The sequence below is a fragment of the Pinus tabuliformis genome, chromosome J, assembly GCF_031772625.1.
Source record: "Pinus tabuliformis cultivar Carrire ecotype Pingquan chromosome J, CPIR1, whole genome shotgun sequence".
Taxonomy (NCBI): Eukaryota; Viridiplantae; Streptophyta; class Pinopsida; order Pinales; family Pinaceae; genus Pinus; species Pinus tabuliformis.
In genome coordinates this window covers 1,335,640,647-1,335,659,721 of record NC_142295.1, presented here as the reverse complement: position 1 = coordinate 1,335,659,721, position 19,075 = coordinate 1,335,640,647, and positions in this window count along the sequence as shown.

Sequence of the window (19,075 nt, the reverse complement as noted above, 5' to 3'; positions counted from 1 at the left end):
AGTAGCATCCTCCTTCCTCCAGTTCCCAGCTAGAGGAGTTTGCATGGGCTTGCACTTCTCCATGTGAAAGCACATAAGTATCTCATTGGCATACTTGCCTTGAGACAAAAATACTTCCCCATCTTTCTGCCACACTTCCATGCCTAGAAAGTAGTGCATGAGGCCGATGTCCTTCATCTCAAACTCTCTTGCAAGGTCCTCCTTGCAAGATTTGATCAACTGATCATCACCTGTCAAAATCAGATCATTGTCATAAAGTACAATAATCAATGGCTTACCTTCTACCATGATGTGGTAAAGGTTCACATCTACTTCACTCTTGGTGAAGCCCAATCCGGTGAAATAGTTGTCGATCCTGGTATACCAAGCATGGGTTGCTTGCTTCAACCCATACAGTGCTTGCTTGAGTCAGCAAACATGCGACTCGCAATCGAAGGTCTCAAATCCTTCAGGTTGCTCACTGTATACCTCTTCCTCAATCTTCCCACTGACGAACATCGTCTTCACATCCATCTGATGGACCTTCCAACCCATCTGAGCTGATAGAGCTAGCATCGATCTGATAGATGAGTACCTTGCTACGGGAGCAAAGGTCTCATTGTAGTCGATCCCCTCAACCTGTGAGAAACCTGGGCAACAAACCTTTCCTTGTGTTTCTCAACACTGCCATCAGCTGCCTGCTTTATCTTGTAAAGCCATCAGAAACTAACCACTGACTTGTCTGGAGGTCTAGGGACAACATCCCACACACTGTTCTGCATGATAGAATCATACTCTTCTACCATTGCATCAACCCTAACTAGTTGCTACACTGCCTCCTGAAAAGAAGAAGGTTCGATCGCTACGCACTCCCCAACGAGGGCCATGTAGCCAGTGTATCTCTCGGGAGATCTCCTTTGTCTATGCTGAGAGGATGGTTGCCCCACATTCTCTCTCACATCCTACATCGATCTGTTAGATTCCTGCGAGTGTTTCCACCCATCTTTGGAAGACTCTCCAGGAGTGGTGGTCTCCACTACTGTATCCTCTCCATGTGGCTGATCCACATCATCAGGAGGCTCCTCCTCCTTTGGAACTAAAATTTCCTCATCACCATGCAACTTGAGTTCCCTCTCAAGTGACACTCACATGGCTCTTTTCTCGTCGAACTTCAGATCCCTGTGCACTACAGTCCTCTGACTGGTAGGCAGAAACACATGATAGTTGTGGGGTGTATTTGTGTACCCCAAAAGTATCCCCAACTCAGCTGTTGGGTCTAGCTTCTTCCGAGCATCTTTGGTCACATGACAGAAAACTGGTGATCCAAAGATGCAGAAGTGACTCACATCTGGTTGCTTCCCTAGAAAGGCCTCCATAGGTGTCTTCATCCCCAAAATATGATGACGACTTCTGTTCTAAATGTACACTGCTGTATTGCATGCCTCAACCCACAGATGAAGTGGTAGGCCTTGATCATACAACATCGCTCGAGCTGCTCCCACAATAGATCTATTCTTCCTTTTGGCCACCCCATTCTGTTGTGGGTTTTGGGGTGCCGTCAGTTCCCGTTTAATTCCTTCTACTACATAGAAGTCTTTAAACTACTGGGAAATATACTCTCCACCATTGTCGCTACGCAAGGCTTTTATTTTCTTCCCAGATTCTTTCTCTGCCCAGGCTTTAAACTCACAAAACCTCAAGAAGGTTTGATCCTTCTTTTGCATAAAGTAGATCCAGCATCTACGAGAAAAATCATCAATAAAAATAACATAGTACCTTTGTTTAACGGTGGAGGCTGTAGAGAATGGTCCACATACTTCTAAGTGAACTCGCTCCAAGATTGCTCTAACTCTACTATCCTGATCCTAAAAGGAAGATTTCACATACTTACCTAAGGTACATCCTTTGCATGTATCCATTTGCTCCAGTTTTCCCTTGGGTAAGCCAGTAGAAATATTCTACATGATCTTCAAGGCCCCGTGATGCAAGTGGCCCAGTATTTTATGCCATATCTTGCCAACATCTTGGCTTTGCACCACCTCTACTTTGGAACTCAGTGCAGCATAGTGATCTACCTCTAGCTTGTAGAGATTCTTTACTCGAATCCCTATTCGCTTGGTCTGTCCGGTGCCGATATGCCTCAAAAAGACTTTTCCTTTACTAAAGACTACATCATAGCCTTTATCTTCTAGCATAGCAACAGATACAAGATTCTTTTTCAAAACTGGTACATACATAATAGCAAATAGGGTGAGAGGAGCACCACACTCTCTCTGAAACACAAATGTACCTTCACCTGAGACATAGTATTTTCCATCATCACCCATCTTGATCTGCATCTGGAGATCCTTCTCCTCCAAGGTACTGAAAAGATTCTTGTCACCTGACATGTGGAAAGAGGCTCCACTGTCCAGGTACCAAACACATCCCATCTTGGATGAAACCATGCATACGATAAGTGAGAAATCTAGCTCAAATTGTGAAGCTAGTGCATCACCATTAGATCCCTTTGAGGAACCCTTCTTGGATTTCTTCTATGGACAATTCATAGCATAATGGCCCACTTCATGAAAATGAAAGCATCACACCTTCGACTTGTCAACCTTCTTCCCACCATAAGAAGATTTGGATTGGGACGCCTTCCCTTTCCCTTTCTTAGCTTTACTCACTAAAGCTAGATTTTCTTCATCATCTTGTTTGATGAAGATCCATCCTTGGTGCTTTGCCTTATCTCCTCTTGCATCAGATCTGACCAAAGTTGTTCCCAATTTGGTAGTTTCTCTCTTCCATTAACCGAGTCCTGGTAGTTATGCCAGCTCTTAGGAAGACCGAGGAGTGCTAGACTCACCATGTCATCATCAGCAATCATGACCCCTACACTTGCAAGCTCATCCCTGCAGGTGGTGAGCTTGTTCAAGAACGTAGAGATTCTGTTTCCCTTTTCTCACTTGATCTTTTGAAGTTTTTCCTTTAGCGCTAGCTTCCTCTGATGGCTGCTATCCTGATAAAGATCTTTCAATGTCTTTCACATCGAAAATAGAGTCTCCTTCCCATGGAGGCTCGAGACAATGTGATCTTAAAATCCCTCCGAGAGGATTCTCCTTGCTCTGGCCACACACTTTTTCCATTCCTCCAGTTGAGTAGCATCAATCGGGTTCTGGACTTCTTGATCAACGAAGTCCTTTAGGCCATTATCTTCTAATACTGCCTCCATGCAATCCTTCCAGGCTATATAATTCCAACTGTCATCAAGGGTATATTCGAGTCTTGAACCACTGAACGCCATCAGTGAAATAGATGTGATAAGAACTCAATTCAATATTCAGAAACTAAACTTTGTACTTCTCCTGCTTGTATACTATTCTTCCTTGATCACCTTTGCTCTGATACCATGTAGAAATTCCCACCTATAGATCACTTGGTAATGCAATGTACTAAAGCAAAACACTTGATCTACTTCTACAAACAATTTAGCGAAATCTTAATCGAACATGAGAAACATCAAGCATGAACAGATATAACTGAGAATGAGAAGTAATCAACCATAACACAGAAGATATATCACTGGGGAAAGCACCAGCCTAAAACCCCAACTCTATATTATCATACAAGTGGAAATCTTATTCAAGTTACAAAAAGAATCAGCTCTCAAGCTATCTTACTCCCTCTGCAAATCAAACAATACAGCTCACAGACTCAAAAGACAGAATATATCTTCCTCAAGCCCTCCAAGCCTTCTAGGTCCAGTGATATCACATGTGTGAATTGGCCTCATCACACTCACTGCAACCTCAGGTCCAACTGTGCAATCCATAAGGAATAATATTCCTTCTGCATGCAAGGAATATTCACCAAGGAATATCCTAGCAACTGATAGTACATTGTCCCTCCATATGATCTCAATTGGGTCTCTGACTGAACTGACATGCATGAGTTATCCATGAGTGAATCTTCAGTTCTCTGAATTACAGTAGCTACATGCATGCAAGCATTAACTAACTAAACTCTCATTAATTTAACAAACTATTAAATTAATCTAACTGGACCTGACTAAGTTAAACTAAGTCAACTAATCAAAACTCAATATTACAACTCATCCTTATCTCTTTAACTGAAGGTAAAATTCCTAAATCAAAGGAGAAACTGTTGCACGTCCTCACATAGACTTCAAGTTTGCTTTTCCTTAACTAGTTAACTCAAGATGAATTAATTAATTAATTTCCAAACTGCTGTTGATATCAAATTCGAATTTTACTTCCTATGTTATTCTAGGGACTAACTAAAATAAGAAGGGATCCCGAAATGCTATTTTTGGAAAAGCTATTTTTAGCACTTTCACTTTTCACCCATTGTTGCTAAGATCTCCAATGACTAAACTTCTATTTATAGCCCGGAAATTTATAGCAGTGCTATTTTTAGCATTTTCTATTTTTAGCATTTCTTGTTGCAAATCTGAACAGCATGGTGCATCAGGGTGAGGTGCAGCATGATGATGAGATGCAACACAATGATAGGTGAAGGATTCAGCTTGGAGAATTAGTTGAAGCAACATGTATTCAACTGATATCATGTATCATTTTCTTAAGAGATTATCTATGCTATTATCTAGATAAGTTAAAGTGTTGACTTCTGTTGTAAATGTACTATCTCTCTCTCTCCCTCTCTCTCTCTGTTGAACTATTGAATAACATATAAGAAGAATTGATCAAGGGTTTCCCCACATTGGGGTTTGTCCCTAGCTAGTGCCACATCTTGTATCCTCTTGCCTTGGCTTGTCTTTTGTGATTTATGTTTATGTTCTATCTACAGTTTACCTTAACGCTGATGTGATTGCTAATCTAGAAAAGATATTGAGCTAACTATGAAAATTGAAATAAATTGTTCTAATCATAGAACATACCTAAACTTAACATGAGTGGTTCACCTTCACCTATGATACCCCATGATGGTTGACATGTGTGTAGGGTGAGTGGTTCACCTTCTCCTATGGCATATGAGCAAGATGAGTGGTTCACTTCTCCTGCAGATACCCCAGTGAGAGATGATTATAGGCATCTATTGACATGTCAGTGGTTCATCCTTTCCCCACATGTAGGTTTCTTATTCCCGATCTGTGGTTGACATGTCGGTGGGATGCGGTTCATCCTTTCCCCATGTGTAGAGTCCTTCCTAATATTGTTGGCTTTGAAGCATGTAGGATGTGGTACATCCTTTCCCTACTCTCAGTGTTTTTCATGCATGTAGGATGTGGTTCATCCTTTCCCTACGATGATTGTGATATGTGAATATCTATAAGGTGAGTGGTTCACCTTCACCTGTGATACCCCATGGTGGCTGACATGTCTGTAGGGTGAGTGGTCCACTTTCTTGTATGGCATATGAGCAGGATGAGTGGTTCACTTTCTCCTGTGGATACCCCAGTGAAAGATTCTTATAGGCATATATTGACATGTCGATGGTTCATCCTTTCCCCACATGTAGGTTTCTTATTCCCTACGATTTGTGGTTGATATGTCGATGGAATGTGGTTCATCCTTTCCCCACGTGTAGGGTCTTTCCTAATATTGTTGGTTTCCAAGCATGTAGGATTTGGTACATCCTTTCCCTACTCTCGGTGTTTTGAATGCATGTAGGATGTGGTTCACCCTTTCCCTACGATGATTGTGATATGTGATTGTAGGAGGTGCTTCATCCTTTCCCTACGTGTGATTGTGAAGTTTTTGTAGGATGTGGTTTCTCCTTTCCCTATGAGTGGTTGTGAGCAGGATGTGATATATTCTTTCCCTGTTGATATTCTTGCATCATCCTACCCATGTAGTCTGGGACACATGGGAAGTACCTCTCATTTGACCAATGAGTTGGGAAAAGTGGTTTGGGACAATAGCACTACCGATGGACACATCATGTACTGTCGTACTCCCTATGTCTAGGATGAATGATGTTTCAACAACTTGATCTAGGATCAATTGAGGTTTTATCTTCAGACTGAATTTTGGAAATGGAGAGTGGCAAGGTCTTGTGACTCACTCTTGATTGATTATTCCTTAGTATCCATATCAATGATCAGCAGAGAAGAGTATATATCATATTTAGAGATGGTCCATGATGACAGGATGGCATGATGATCGATGATGATGGATGGATTGGGAGGTGAAATACTCCCTATTTGAGAGGGAGTGTTAAAATTGGAAACTAGAGCCAAATTCCTCTTTCGAAAAATCCTTGAGGGAAGATAATTATAGCATTGAATTCCTCTTTTAGAGAGGACCAAAATTGACCTAAAGACTATCAAATTTGGATAAGGAAATGTGGGTTTTTGAATTTATGTTTTCTCAAGAAAATTATCAGGGTTGGCTTCACACTTATGTCCATTCATCAAGCCCAATGGTCACGTCCCTTGACCTCCATCGAATTGTATATATTGAGCTGCATTCTCCCTCATTTTACAGGCATCAAATTGCTTGGAGATATGTCTTAGGCAGCCGGGTACTTGAAGAAGGTCAAAGGAGGGTTTGTCTCTGGGTGCTCTTCTGCATTAGGGCCAAAAATCTCCAAGGAGGACAACTGTAGGTCTGGATAGTTTAGAATGGGAAAATTCATCTTTGCAAGTCTGATTTCTAGAGCAGCATGGCAGGCCAAGTTGGTGCAAATATTTCTGGGCTCATTTGATGTCAATTTTAAGGGAGAAATCCTCTACTCATGAGGCCGCATCTCTGATTTCTAGTAGTGGCATAGTCTGTATCATCTATAGAAAAGAGGTTGAGATGGTTAATATGAGTGTAGATCAGCCCTCAGGATACTTCCTCTTATATCAATCTGAGTCATTGTTATAAGGAGGTGTTTTGGTGCAGTTAGAAGGGATAACAGAGATTCATAAGGAAACCTAACCGTCAAACCCTCTTCAGCTGTACATGTTCAGTTCATGCCACAATTGCAGTGTTGAGTGGAAAATTTATTTGCTTAAGGGTTGTAGTCAGTATAGACCTTGATGCACAGTACTCCATCTCTCTCCCTTTTCTTAATTTTGATATTTGATAATAAGAAGAATTGAGAAAGGGTTTTCCCCATCTTGGGTATTTTCCCTGGCTTGAGCCAATTTCTGGTCCTCTTATTTGGCTTGTCTTTTGCATTCATGTTTAATGTTCTTTGATTGGTTACTGTTACAATCAATGTGATTACTAATGGATTATTAAAATTGTTAAATGGGATAATGATCTAACGAATTATCTAACCTAAGCAAAGGACATGTTATCTAAATTTAACATGGTATCAGAGCTAGGTGAGGGTAGGCCCATGACTGGAGTAAAAGAGAGAGCTATCACCAAAGTTAGTTCGTTGAAAAGTTTCCATGATTTATTCTGAGATTAGGCACTAGATGAATGCTCTTATTCAAGGCTGATCTTGCATCTTTGAAATTCTTATCTCATAAAGGAAAGTAACTCAACGTACTAGTGGTTTGATTTACTCTTTGGAGGGGAAACTCGTCAAGACTATGAGCATATTTCATTATTGGGTGAGTTTTCCTTTCTTTCTTAGCTGTGTATCAATTGAAGGCTTGAGCATGTGGATTGTGGGGGTGAAGCAATGTTACAGGAAGGACGTATTACATATGTTGGGGATGAAACTGATTCCCAAGAGGCTGAGTTTTATTCTTTTCCATACTAATTTGGACGAAGATAATTCTTGTACACTTCAATGATGATGTAGCTTCACTATTGGGAGTTTGTTTCAGCCCTTGAACAAAATAACTTCTATTTTCTTAGCCCTATGGATAAGAGGTTCATCATATATAGACTTGGTTTTGGATTGGCTAAAGGCTTCTTACAAATCTATTTATGCCCTAAATCAAAACTCTCAGCCTTATATAGGACACCAAATTTCTGTGTCCTCTCAATAAGAGCCTTCTCATCAATCATGTCTTGAAAGGAACTGAATTTATTATTATTTCCTAAATTCTAAAGTGTGTATGTATTACGACATACTCTTGAAGTTCCATAATAGGTCTCCTTCTCTGTAGCTCTTATTCTTTCAAGGTATAACCTCATTACTACTTTTTTGCTTAGGTAGCATTAAAGCTCCTATGGTGTACGCATATCACTAAGGACTACTAATCTGGTGAAAGAAACTCAAAGCTTCTCTATAGCTAAGATTCTTTTCTTGATTGTTTTGGGTCTAAGGTTCTTTCATTGGAGGATTTGGTACCCTTATTAGGGCCTAATATGATCTTTGAATATTCTCTGTATCTAAGGAACATTCTCTTCTCAATGAAATTATTTAGAAGGAGAAAATCTTGCACGTGTTCTAGAACTTTGGATCCGTGGAATCAGTCATGATTAGAAGTTTGAAAATTGTTGAAAGGAAGTCATCACCAAAAGTCACTCAAGGATCTATTAAGGGTATTAATTAATGTCATATTTTGATCTAGTCTTGTTAAATACTTATTGTATGTCTGATGGAGGGTTTCATATGAAAAAAGATATTCACAGTAAGGCTAAATCAGCCACTAATTCATGAGTCCTATTCTTCTCTAAAAAAAAATTGAGGCTTAGTGTGCAAGGTTTTGAAGTTTTTTGACTGAAATCTAAAGTTGGAAAATAATAGTGTTGTGACTCGCCTAGGGCTTGTGTACTCCAAATTGAAGAAGTATGTTGGCTTATTGGGGCCTGACACAAGTTCAGAGTTAATTAGCCAAACAAATCCTGGTACTACAGTCCCTTTCGGCAACAGTCCACGGAGAGTGGATTGAGGTATCACTCGAAGTAGTATGGGAGGGTTCTAGAACCAAGTTTCCGCACCTTAGTGATGTCTGATGAGTTCAAGTGGTCCACGGTTTGACTCTTCATGTAGGTTTCTTTGTGCACTTTCCCGTACTTCACAACCTGATATACTGGCTTCACACAGCCCTACCCAGGGGCTGAACGCCGTGCTTCTGCATTATCACCCAAGACCTTACTGGTATTCCAATGTTAGTTGATTAGCTTTACCTACTTGAGTTCTTTAAGTATACTTAATAATATAAACCATTCATATAGGTGCACACAGTAAATAAACAGTATATTTGCAATTTATATTAATCCTTCATTAACCCAAGAATAGATACACATAATTATAACAAAACTTCTCTTTATTAATTCCGTCCTTGGTTACCAACTCGACTCTGCCCTACGCACTCAGCTGTAGGGGTCTGCGCACTCAGCTGTGGACTACTAGGCCTCTGCGCAATCAACTGCAGAGACTTCTCCTACTCTACGATGCAAAGATACACTTCACACCTCGACTTAGTCACTTAGACTTCTCATGCTCATCTTCTATTCTTAGTTATCTTATACACTTAGAGCCTCACTCTATTTATACAATCCCATGGTCCACGAACTATGGGTAGGTCTATCCAGCCAAGATTACATTACAAAACTAGGGCAGACAACCATGTGACTCTATCATACTTTCGCGCCCCACGCCCACAATTCATAGAGCTTTACAATAAGATTTGGTCAAAACTTGGGCTTTGAGCCCCAAAACATGCCTTGGGGGCATTCCATGCCCAACAGACCCCCAACACAAACATCGTGACTCACCCTCGAGTCACTCTTTCGGCACGACAATATTTGCGCAGAGTCCCTCCAACTGTTCTCGAACTGCATAGAGGTCAGCAACGCACTGAGCTGCTACCTGCTGGATCTGCTACATACGTTGTTCCGAGACCGCTGTGTCCGAACTGCTTCTCTACATCTGTACTGGTATCTGCCACATATGTTTATAGTCTTGCGGCTTTATCCGGGGCCTTGAAGTGTGAAGACTGTGCTTATGTCGGCTAGTCAGGTAGCCGGCCCACTCATGTAGGGCTTCAACTGGTTTCCATTCATTTTTCTTGGGAAAGGCTCTCCATTTAGTTTGACTAGCTAGACCGCGCCTCCATCTGTGACCTCCTTAACCAAATATGGTCCCAGCCAGTGCATTCTAAACTTTCCCAGGAATTTTTCAAACTTACTGTCATACAGGAGCACTAAGTCATTTACCTTGAAGGTGCGCAACTTAATATGGTGATCGTGCCAGGCCTTTTCACACTGCTCTTGTACCTACTGATGAAAACCAGCCAAGAACCATTCCTCCTCAAGTTCTTCCAATTGTGCAAGCCTTTCTTCTAGAGCTTCACAGTTTGTCATACCTGTGAGCATTGCGATGTGCATACTAGGTACAATATACTCCTTTGGCATGATAGCTTCCACGCCATAAACTAACTGGAAAGGTGTATGTCCCATCAATTTCTTGCACATTGTCCTATAAGCCCATAGTACTATAGGTATGCGTAGGTCCCAATCGCTTCGCTACGTGTTGCACACTTTGGTTAGCATTGTCTCCAGTATTTTGTTGAAGGCTTCTACTGTCGCGTTGGCTTGTGGGTGATACGGTGTGCTTTTCTGATGATACACCTGGAACTCTTTTGTGAGTGCACCGATGGTTTCGTTCAGGAAGTGTGTACCACGATCACTCATTAAGATTTTTAGACATCCAAATTGGGTCAACATGTGTTCAAACAAAAACTTTGTAGCCGTAGCGGCCGTGCAATCTTTGACCGGCTGCACTTCCGCCTAGCACGTCAGGTACTCCATCATGGTGATGATGTATTGCATGCCCATTTTTCCCTGGGGTTTGATAGTTCCCACAAAGTCGATTACCCAATTTTCGAAGGGCTGCAACATCATTTTCAGATTCAAAGGCATCTCGTCCCTTCGCGATGGTTTACCAGTCCTTTGACATATATTGCAGGCCTTATAGTGTGCTTTTGAATCCTGATGAAGGGTTCGCCACCACAACCCTGTGTGGAGAATCTTTTGTGCGGTTGCTCATCTTGCATAGTGTCCTCCTATAGCGCCCCCATGTGCTTTTGCAAGGATCTGACTGCATTCAAATTCAGGTATGTACCTTCGCAATATCTCATCATTTCCCATTTTGTATAGGTGCCCTGCAATGATAGAAAAATCCACCGTGTGCACCACCAATTCCTTCTTCTTTTGGACGGAGTATTCCTTAGCGCCATCCCTGTTGTCAGAAAGTGGATTATATCTTTGAAGTGTACGTCTGCAATGCACACAAATTTTTTTTTGCATCAAGTAATCCTTCCTCCAAACTAGTAGGTTCCTCGCCCGTCTTAATACGTGACAAGTGATCTAGTCCTATGTTCAGGCGTCCAAGTTTCACCACGAACTCAAAGTCATATTCTTGGAACAATAAGAGCCATCTACATATGCGCCCCCCCAACATAGGCTTATTGACCAAGTACTTTAGTGCGGAATGGTCTGCATACATCTTGAAATGTCCTCCTAGCAAATAGTGCCGGTATTTTTGGAGTGCATACATCGTAGCCAATCCCTTACGCTCGGTTGTGGAATAGTTCTTTTCGGATTTGGACAATCCACGACTTGCAAACATGATAGACCTCTCCACCCTTTTGTGTGAGCACTGCTCCCAGCGATACATGACGCATCAACATGGACATGAAACTCCACATCCCATTTTGGGAAGACCAGGATTATAGGGGAGACCAATTTCCCCTTTAGGACATTCAGGCTCTTCATGCAATCATCATTCCAGTAGAATGTGACATCCCTTTTCAATAGCTTCTCCATCGGCATGGTGATCTGGGCATAGCTTTTGATGAACTTCCTGTAGTACCCTGTGTGTCCCTATGTAGCGCGCAACTATTTTAACACTTCGCAGTGCTTCCAAATCCAGAATTACTACAATCTTCGTGCGGTCTACCATTAGTCCATGTTTGCAGACCACATGTCCCAGTAGTGTTATAGACATTTTTGGGCACTGCAACCCCAATCATACATGTCCATAAAACAAGGGCTCCTCAGTCCCTAAAAGTGTTGTTTCATACCCTAAAGGAACAAGGTCAGCTGATTACATCATCTCCCAGAAGTTCTCCACAGGAAACTGCTCAGAACTGGTCAGAAATGGACCATACAGGATGCCCAGTGCAGAGGGTGCGATGCATACTGAAAATCCCTTCTATAGGGTGCGATGGGTGAGAGTGGACAAATGGCAGAGATAGTTTGCGAGGTGGATGATCATAGAATCTTCCAGAAACTTCTCCTATGACACTTACCTCTCTAAATTCGCCCAGGGATGAGTAGGAGATCATCAACCTCCAAGTGGAATCAAGAACTATCAGAGAGAGGACACTAATCAAAATCTCAGAAGCTGACTCACCCCCCTTCAATCATCTATATATGGATCCCTCATCCCAGAGATCTAGAGGCTGGAATTTTGTATCTTGTAAGGAAGTGTTGTTGGTTTCTTGTTGGAATATCATAGTGTTGGGTGATCTAAGATTTTCATGAGGTGAAAGAAGGGCTTTCATGTTAGAGGATGACGCTGGGTCAGAGCAATTGGTTGTAATCCTCTTTTCTATTCTTGATATTAATAAAGCTAGTCAAGTTTTCCTCCACATTCTTGTATGTTTGATGATATATGCATTTGTGTGGTCAATATATATTTGGTCCTACATTGTTTATGATTGTAGATCTCTGTTCTTTGATAGTATTATGCTGCTTTGATCCCACAGGTGCTATTTTTTGCTAGGTAGACGAAGGAGAAGCGGAAAGGATCTGTCAGAAGGGAGAGGAATCGAGCAAGGAACCAAGCGCAAGACTGAGGTTGGTGTCCTTCATTCCTCTCTTATCTACTTCTCATAAAGGAAAATGAAAGTAGTTTTAGTTTGTTTGTTTCTAAGATAGCTACCAGTTTTAGTGGGACTAGTAGCTCTAAGTGGACACTAGATTTCCTGATAAAAAAATGGCGACTCCACTGGGGAGCGAATAGATTGTTTGTTTGTCTATAGTTGTTTGCTTTATAAACTTATAGACGGAGTCTGAAGTCAAGCCAACTAGCCTTTGAACTGCATTTTCTATGCAAGTGCAAAGTAGATCAATGCTGCTTTAGTTTATCTCTGGGTTTTTGTTTATAAACTGAACAATCGATTTGCAAACCTTCTAATTGCCCTAGTGGTGGCTCTAGTAACCTCATTAGATCAACCCCTGTGATTTCTATTTACTGTACATCACTTGCTCGGCCTAAATCCCTGAATTGAGCTGCAAACTATGACCTGAAACCCAGTTGAAGTCTCGTCCCTGGACCATCGCACGTTCTACTCTTGGGAATCTAGATGCATTTCACTTCCCATGTGCAGTAGGTGCGCTGCATCGCACTTTCCTTGTGTTGTAGGTGCGCTGATCAGACAAGACCTCTTCTGCCCTCAGATTTTGTTTTCTGTGTTCACTCTCTTCAGCTCTATTCAAGAGTTTTGCTATCTATGATTAGTATACCACTGTGAAAACCCTCTTCCTTTCCATCATTCCACCTCCATTGTGCAAAGAACTATGAATGTTTTTATGTATTGTGCGCCATTTTTAGTTCTCTTTTACAAAGAAGTAGCGTAATCGAACTGTCGTTTTTTGCTTTGAAAGTGTCGCAAGTGTCGTTTTCAGTAAAAGAAAAGAATTCTATTGTTCTTGATGGTCAATTATACAGATACTATTGTATTTGACTTGAATTAGTAGTTTTTCAAGTGTCAAAAGTAGTTTTCAATTCAAAATAGCAAAGTGTCGTCATTATCTTCCTTTCGCTTTTGAAGAGAAATTTGTTAGTACTATCGCTTTGAAAATATAATTCAGATTTGTACTTAGCATTCTTCTTATCATTCACACATTAAGAAAGCTGAAAACAAATACATGCATGTGCATTTGCATTTAGACTACTTGTTGATTTGATTTAGGACAGTGCATCTAGTGTGTGCTCTCTACTCTATGTTGAAAGAATATCATCTATCTTTCTTTAGTAGCTAGGATTTTCATTGCAAAAAGAAGATTAAATGATTTTTTATCATCTTAGATTGAATTTTAGGAATTATATCTACATCACGTGGTGAACCTGAAAGGAAAATTTCTTAAGAAAGATCAACTGTGAAATAAATTCAATGAACATAAAAACGCTTTGGAACCTAACACACAACATCTAGAAGTCTACGCTAGAGATGTATTCTGGCATCGTAAAGCCTGGTAACTATCACTTTCACTGTTGGTTGGGTGATTCCTCCTCTTTGAGACGACAAGTGCCAGTACGGACTTGTGCTCCCATGTACTGTCGAGTATATAATGGGAGACCACAATAGGCTATATCCTTTATCCATAGTAAGTCGTGTCTGCCGCCCTATCGATCACAATGCACCGAACACAGCATTCGGGAAGATTGACTACCATACCGTAAAACGTTTTCTGCAGTTTTGTGATTGGTTTGGTAATCCTTCTGTTTAGATTTCCAGAGTAGTCTCTTTCTTTCCTTTTCAGACTCCTTAAAGTGTTAGGATATTCCAACACATAGGAAATAGTTAAGTATAACTTGGTCTAGTATAGAGTTAGGTAAAGTGTGTTTCTTTACTATGTACATTTTGTAACTTACAATCTGACGGTCACGATATGTAGTGATCCGACGGTTCATTCTCTCCTCAGTATTACCGACACTTGATCCATGGCTTAACACCCGATTGGTCCATGATCTCTATTTAAAGAGCATGGAGGGTCATTTGTAGGTTAACCATCCATGAGAGAAGCTTATGTAAATTTTCATTCTTTTATTAATAAATTGCCTGAAGTGGCTGCGTTGGCTCAGGCCGTGGACTGTTTCCCTCTTTGAGGGTTTTAACCACGTCAAAAGTACTGGTGTATTGATCTATGATCTTTTTGTGAGCAGTGTCCTTTGGTGTTCTATTTGATGAACTTACCCTGTAAATTCCTACATGGTATCAGAGCTATTTGAGGGCCGCGTCCATTGGTGATCCAAATTTGAAGCCGGTAGAACTGCATCCAAATGTTGTTTCCTAGATCTACTATTTCTGACTACTTTCAGGCTGAGATGACTGCTCTATTGTGTTGGGAGCATCTGTTCCGGTGAGGAACCCCTTTCGTTTCATGCGAAAAGGTTTCTGATAGCCCTAGCTACATCATTTTTAAGATTTGGAGATATACAACGTTTATTTGCAGTTTACAGTTATTTTCTCTCTGTTTATTTTGGTTTTGGTTTATTTAGCCTTTTTTATTACCAAATCTATACCTTTCATTTTTGTGTATGCTCTTTGCCCCGCGACTCTGTGCGATTTGGGCAAATCAGAAATAGAAAGGAAGGTTTTTTCTCATGCGTATGCTCTTTTCCGCTGCACCTTAGTGTGATCTCGAAAAATCAGAAACATTGACGAAAATTTTTAGTTTCTGGCTAAAGCTAACTTTGAGCCGCAAGGTTCATTTTTTTTTTTGTATGTCTGTGTTGGGTTTTGTGTTTTTTGTTTTGTAGGGAAAAAGAGCTTTCTCAAATCAAGCATGCAACCCAAAGCTTCAACCTCTCTCCCTCTCTCTCTCTCTCTCACTCTCTCTCTCCCTTTGTTTAGCTCACTTGGTCCAAAGCTAATTTATGAGAGTAGAGGTCTTGAGTTCAAGTCTCCTTTTTGTGGGGGCGGATTTTTCATTTCTGCACATTCCCGCACTTCGTCGGCATCTTCATCAAATTTTCTTCAAAAAGCCATAACGTCTTCATCCGGAAGCAGTTTTCAGAGCCGTTTTTTTTTAACCAGCCTAATTTTTCGAGATCTTTCCATTGGAACCCTTAGTTTCAGCATCTATAGCTTCAGTTTCTGTTAAAATGGAAAGTCCATGCCAAGTTATCCTTGATAGCACCAACGACTTTCAATGGTGGTCGTACATTGTGGATTTACTTAGAAGTAAAGGTCTCTACAAAATAGCCTCAGGCCAAGAAACTAAACTGAAAGATGAAGATAAGGCAGCTAAATGGGAAAATAGGCAAGATCAAGCATGTGGGTTGATAGGGATGTCTATTTCTTCAGATCTTAGATTCCATATTGCAGAACTTGATACTCCTGAAGAAGCAATGAAACAGATCACTAAAGTTTTTGGAATTAAAAATGAACTTAAAGCCCATCAACTCGAAAATGAGTTGCTTACATTAGACCCCAATAATTTTTCTTGCATTGAAGATTTTTTGTCCAAGTTCAAGACCCTTAGACTTCTCTTGGAAGGTGTTAAGGTTAAGAAAGAAGATAGTGGCCTTATCTATTCCATTCTTACTAAATTGGGACCAGCCTATTCTGTGTTTGTTTCCACCTTCCATTCTATAAGAGAAGCCTTCATTTCTCAAGGACAGGCCTACAAGTCCCCTTCCTTTGATTCCTTTTGTGATTCTTTAATAAGAGAACAAGAAAAACTCTTACACCTTGGTCTTCTTAATCTTGGAAACTCTTCTAAGAAAGTGTTAGCCGTCGAGCAGCAACCAAATTAAAAGAATCCTAAGAAGTTGTATCCTAAAAGGAATGGTCCTAAACCAAACAAGGGTCCTAAGCAATTTCAGCCTCAAAATGAAAAATCATTTCAACAAAATGATAAGACAAATAAAAACAAAGGGAAGAAGACTGATAGACATTGCAACTTTTGTAATCGAGATGGCCACTTAGAATCCAAATGCTTTAAGAAGATGTAAGCCTTGGAAGCAGTAATGAAGAAGCATAATATCCATTTGGAGCACTCTTCAACTTCAACTTCATCTTCAGGAATGGCACTTTCTGCATGTAGTTGTCAAGCATCTCGGTCTGGCTATGCACTAAATGTATCTTCTTCTTCTCATTCTCATGAGTGGCTCATTGATTCTGGAGCTTCTTATCACATGGCCAAAAACAAAGCAATGCTTTCTTCTTTAAATGATTGTAACACCAAAAATATATATGTTGGTGATGATAGATCTCTTAGTGTTGTAGGGACTGGAACTGTTCATATAGAGAATGGCCAATTTAATGATGTATTATGTGTTCCAACATTATCCTGCAACCTTCTATCTGTATATCAGATAACTCATTCAGGTGAAGGTAAAATCATTGAATTTTGACCTCACGATGTGTAATTAAGGACCTAAGAGATCCTAAAAAGATTTTAGCTACTGGCACTGCTGATGATTCTACAAGGTTGTATAAGTTTCACAACTTTGGGTCATCAAATCTTCCCTCGGTATTTGTTGCTCATAATGATGAAGTGAGCAAACTTTGGCATGAGCGATTTGGTCACTTAAACTATCGCTCTCTTCAGAATCTATGTAAAGAAAATATGGTGACAGGTCTTCCAATGGTATTTTGCACAGATGGTGTTTGTTCCGGATGTGTACTCGGAAAACATCATCGGGACAGTTTTGAAAAACGTGCCTCTTGGCATGCCTCAGCCCCTTTACAACTCGTGCATAGTGATTTATGTGGTCCACTTCCAATTGTTTCATTGTCTGGCTACAAGTATTTCTTAACTTTCATTGATGATTTCTCTAGACGCACTTGGGTATACTTCTTAAAACTCAAGAGTGAAGTATTTAACATGTTCTTGGCCTTTAAGGCCTTTGTTGAAAAACAATCTGGACATCAAATTCTTAAGCTAAGATTTGATAATGGTGGAGAATATGTTAACAACAAATTCATCAACTTTTACACTGAGAATGGAATTCAAATGCAACATACTGTTCCATATACTCCACAACAAAATGGTGTAGCTGAAAGGAAGAATCGCACCTTAAAGGAAATGGCTAATTGTATGCTTCAATCTAAAGGACTTAGTCTTAATTATTGGGCAGAAGCAATTAACTGTGCAAATTACATAATAAATAGCACTCCTACTAAGGTTTTAAAGAATATCACTCCAGAAGAAGCATGGAGCTCAATTAAACCAGATGTAAGTCACCTTTGTGTTTTTGGAAGTGAAGCATGGGCCCATATTCCAGATGAGAAACATAAAGCTTTAGAACCTAAGAGTGAAAAATGTATTTTTTTTGGATATTCTGAAGATGTCAAAGGATATAGACTTATTCCACTTAAGTCCAAAAATGTTATCATTAGAAGAGATGTAAAGTTTGCTGAAAATATATCGGCCTACAAGCCTAGTTCGGCGGATGTGCCACCTCTCCCTATCTCTTCTACTTTTGAAAATATTTCTTCTTCAGATGATGAAAATCCTCCCCCACCTTCTCAGGATCCTCCTTCAGCTCCTCAGCTTCCAAAATGGGTCCGTGCTACTCGGGATGCAACAGGTGATCTTGCCGGTGATCCTACAGATCAGCGACGTACACATTCTCAGTTTGATAGAGCCTCTTATTTACTAGCTTAAGCTTCAGTGAATTATGATCCTGACACCTTTGCAGAAGCTTCAGGCCATCCAGATTAGGAAGCAGCGATGAATGAAGAATATCATTCATTATTGGCAAATGATACATGGGATCTTGTTCCTCTACCAAAGGGACGAAAACTTGTCAGATACAAATGGGTTTAGAGAACCAACTATGGACCAGATGGGAAATTTGATAAACATAAAGCTCGTCTTGTTGCTAAGGGTTTTTCACAAGTTGAAGGCATTGACTATACTAAAAACTTCTCCCCTGTTGCCAAAATGAACTCTATCCGCCTTGTTCTTTCCCTTGCTGCCTCTTTCAAATGGGAAGTCCATTAGATGGATGTTAAATCCGCCTTCTTGCATGGGGACTTGCATGAAGAAATCTATATGGAAAAACCTATTGGCTTTACACAAATAGACTCCAGCCTTGTATGTCGGCTTAAGAAATCCCTTTATGGTCTCAAGCAAGCTCCTCCAGCTTGGTATGCCAAAATGGATAACTTTCTTCTAGAAAATGGCTTTTCTAGGTGTCATTCTGACAATACTATCTACACCAAGAAAGTGGGCAAGTCTCTTATCATTCTTGTTCTTTATGTTGATGATCTTATCCTGACTAGTAGTGATCCCAACCTTATAAACCATGTGAAGTCTAGCCTTAAAAGGAAGTTTGAAATGACAGACTTAGGACACTTACATTATTTTCTTGGTCTTCAAGTCTTGCAATCCAAGGAAGGTATTTCCCTTTCCCAGTCCAAGTATGCCTGTGATATTCTACGCCATTTTCACATGGAAGACTGTAAGCCAGCCCCTTCTCCCTTTCAGTCTGGAGTCAAACTTTCAGTCACTTGTACTTCTCCTGAATTTGATGCTACCTTATACCGTCAACT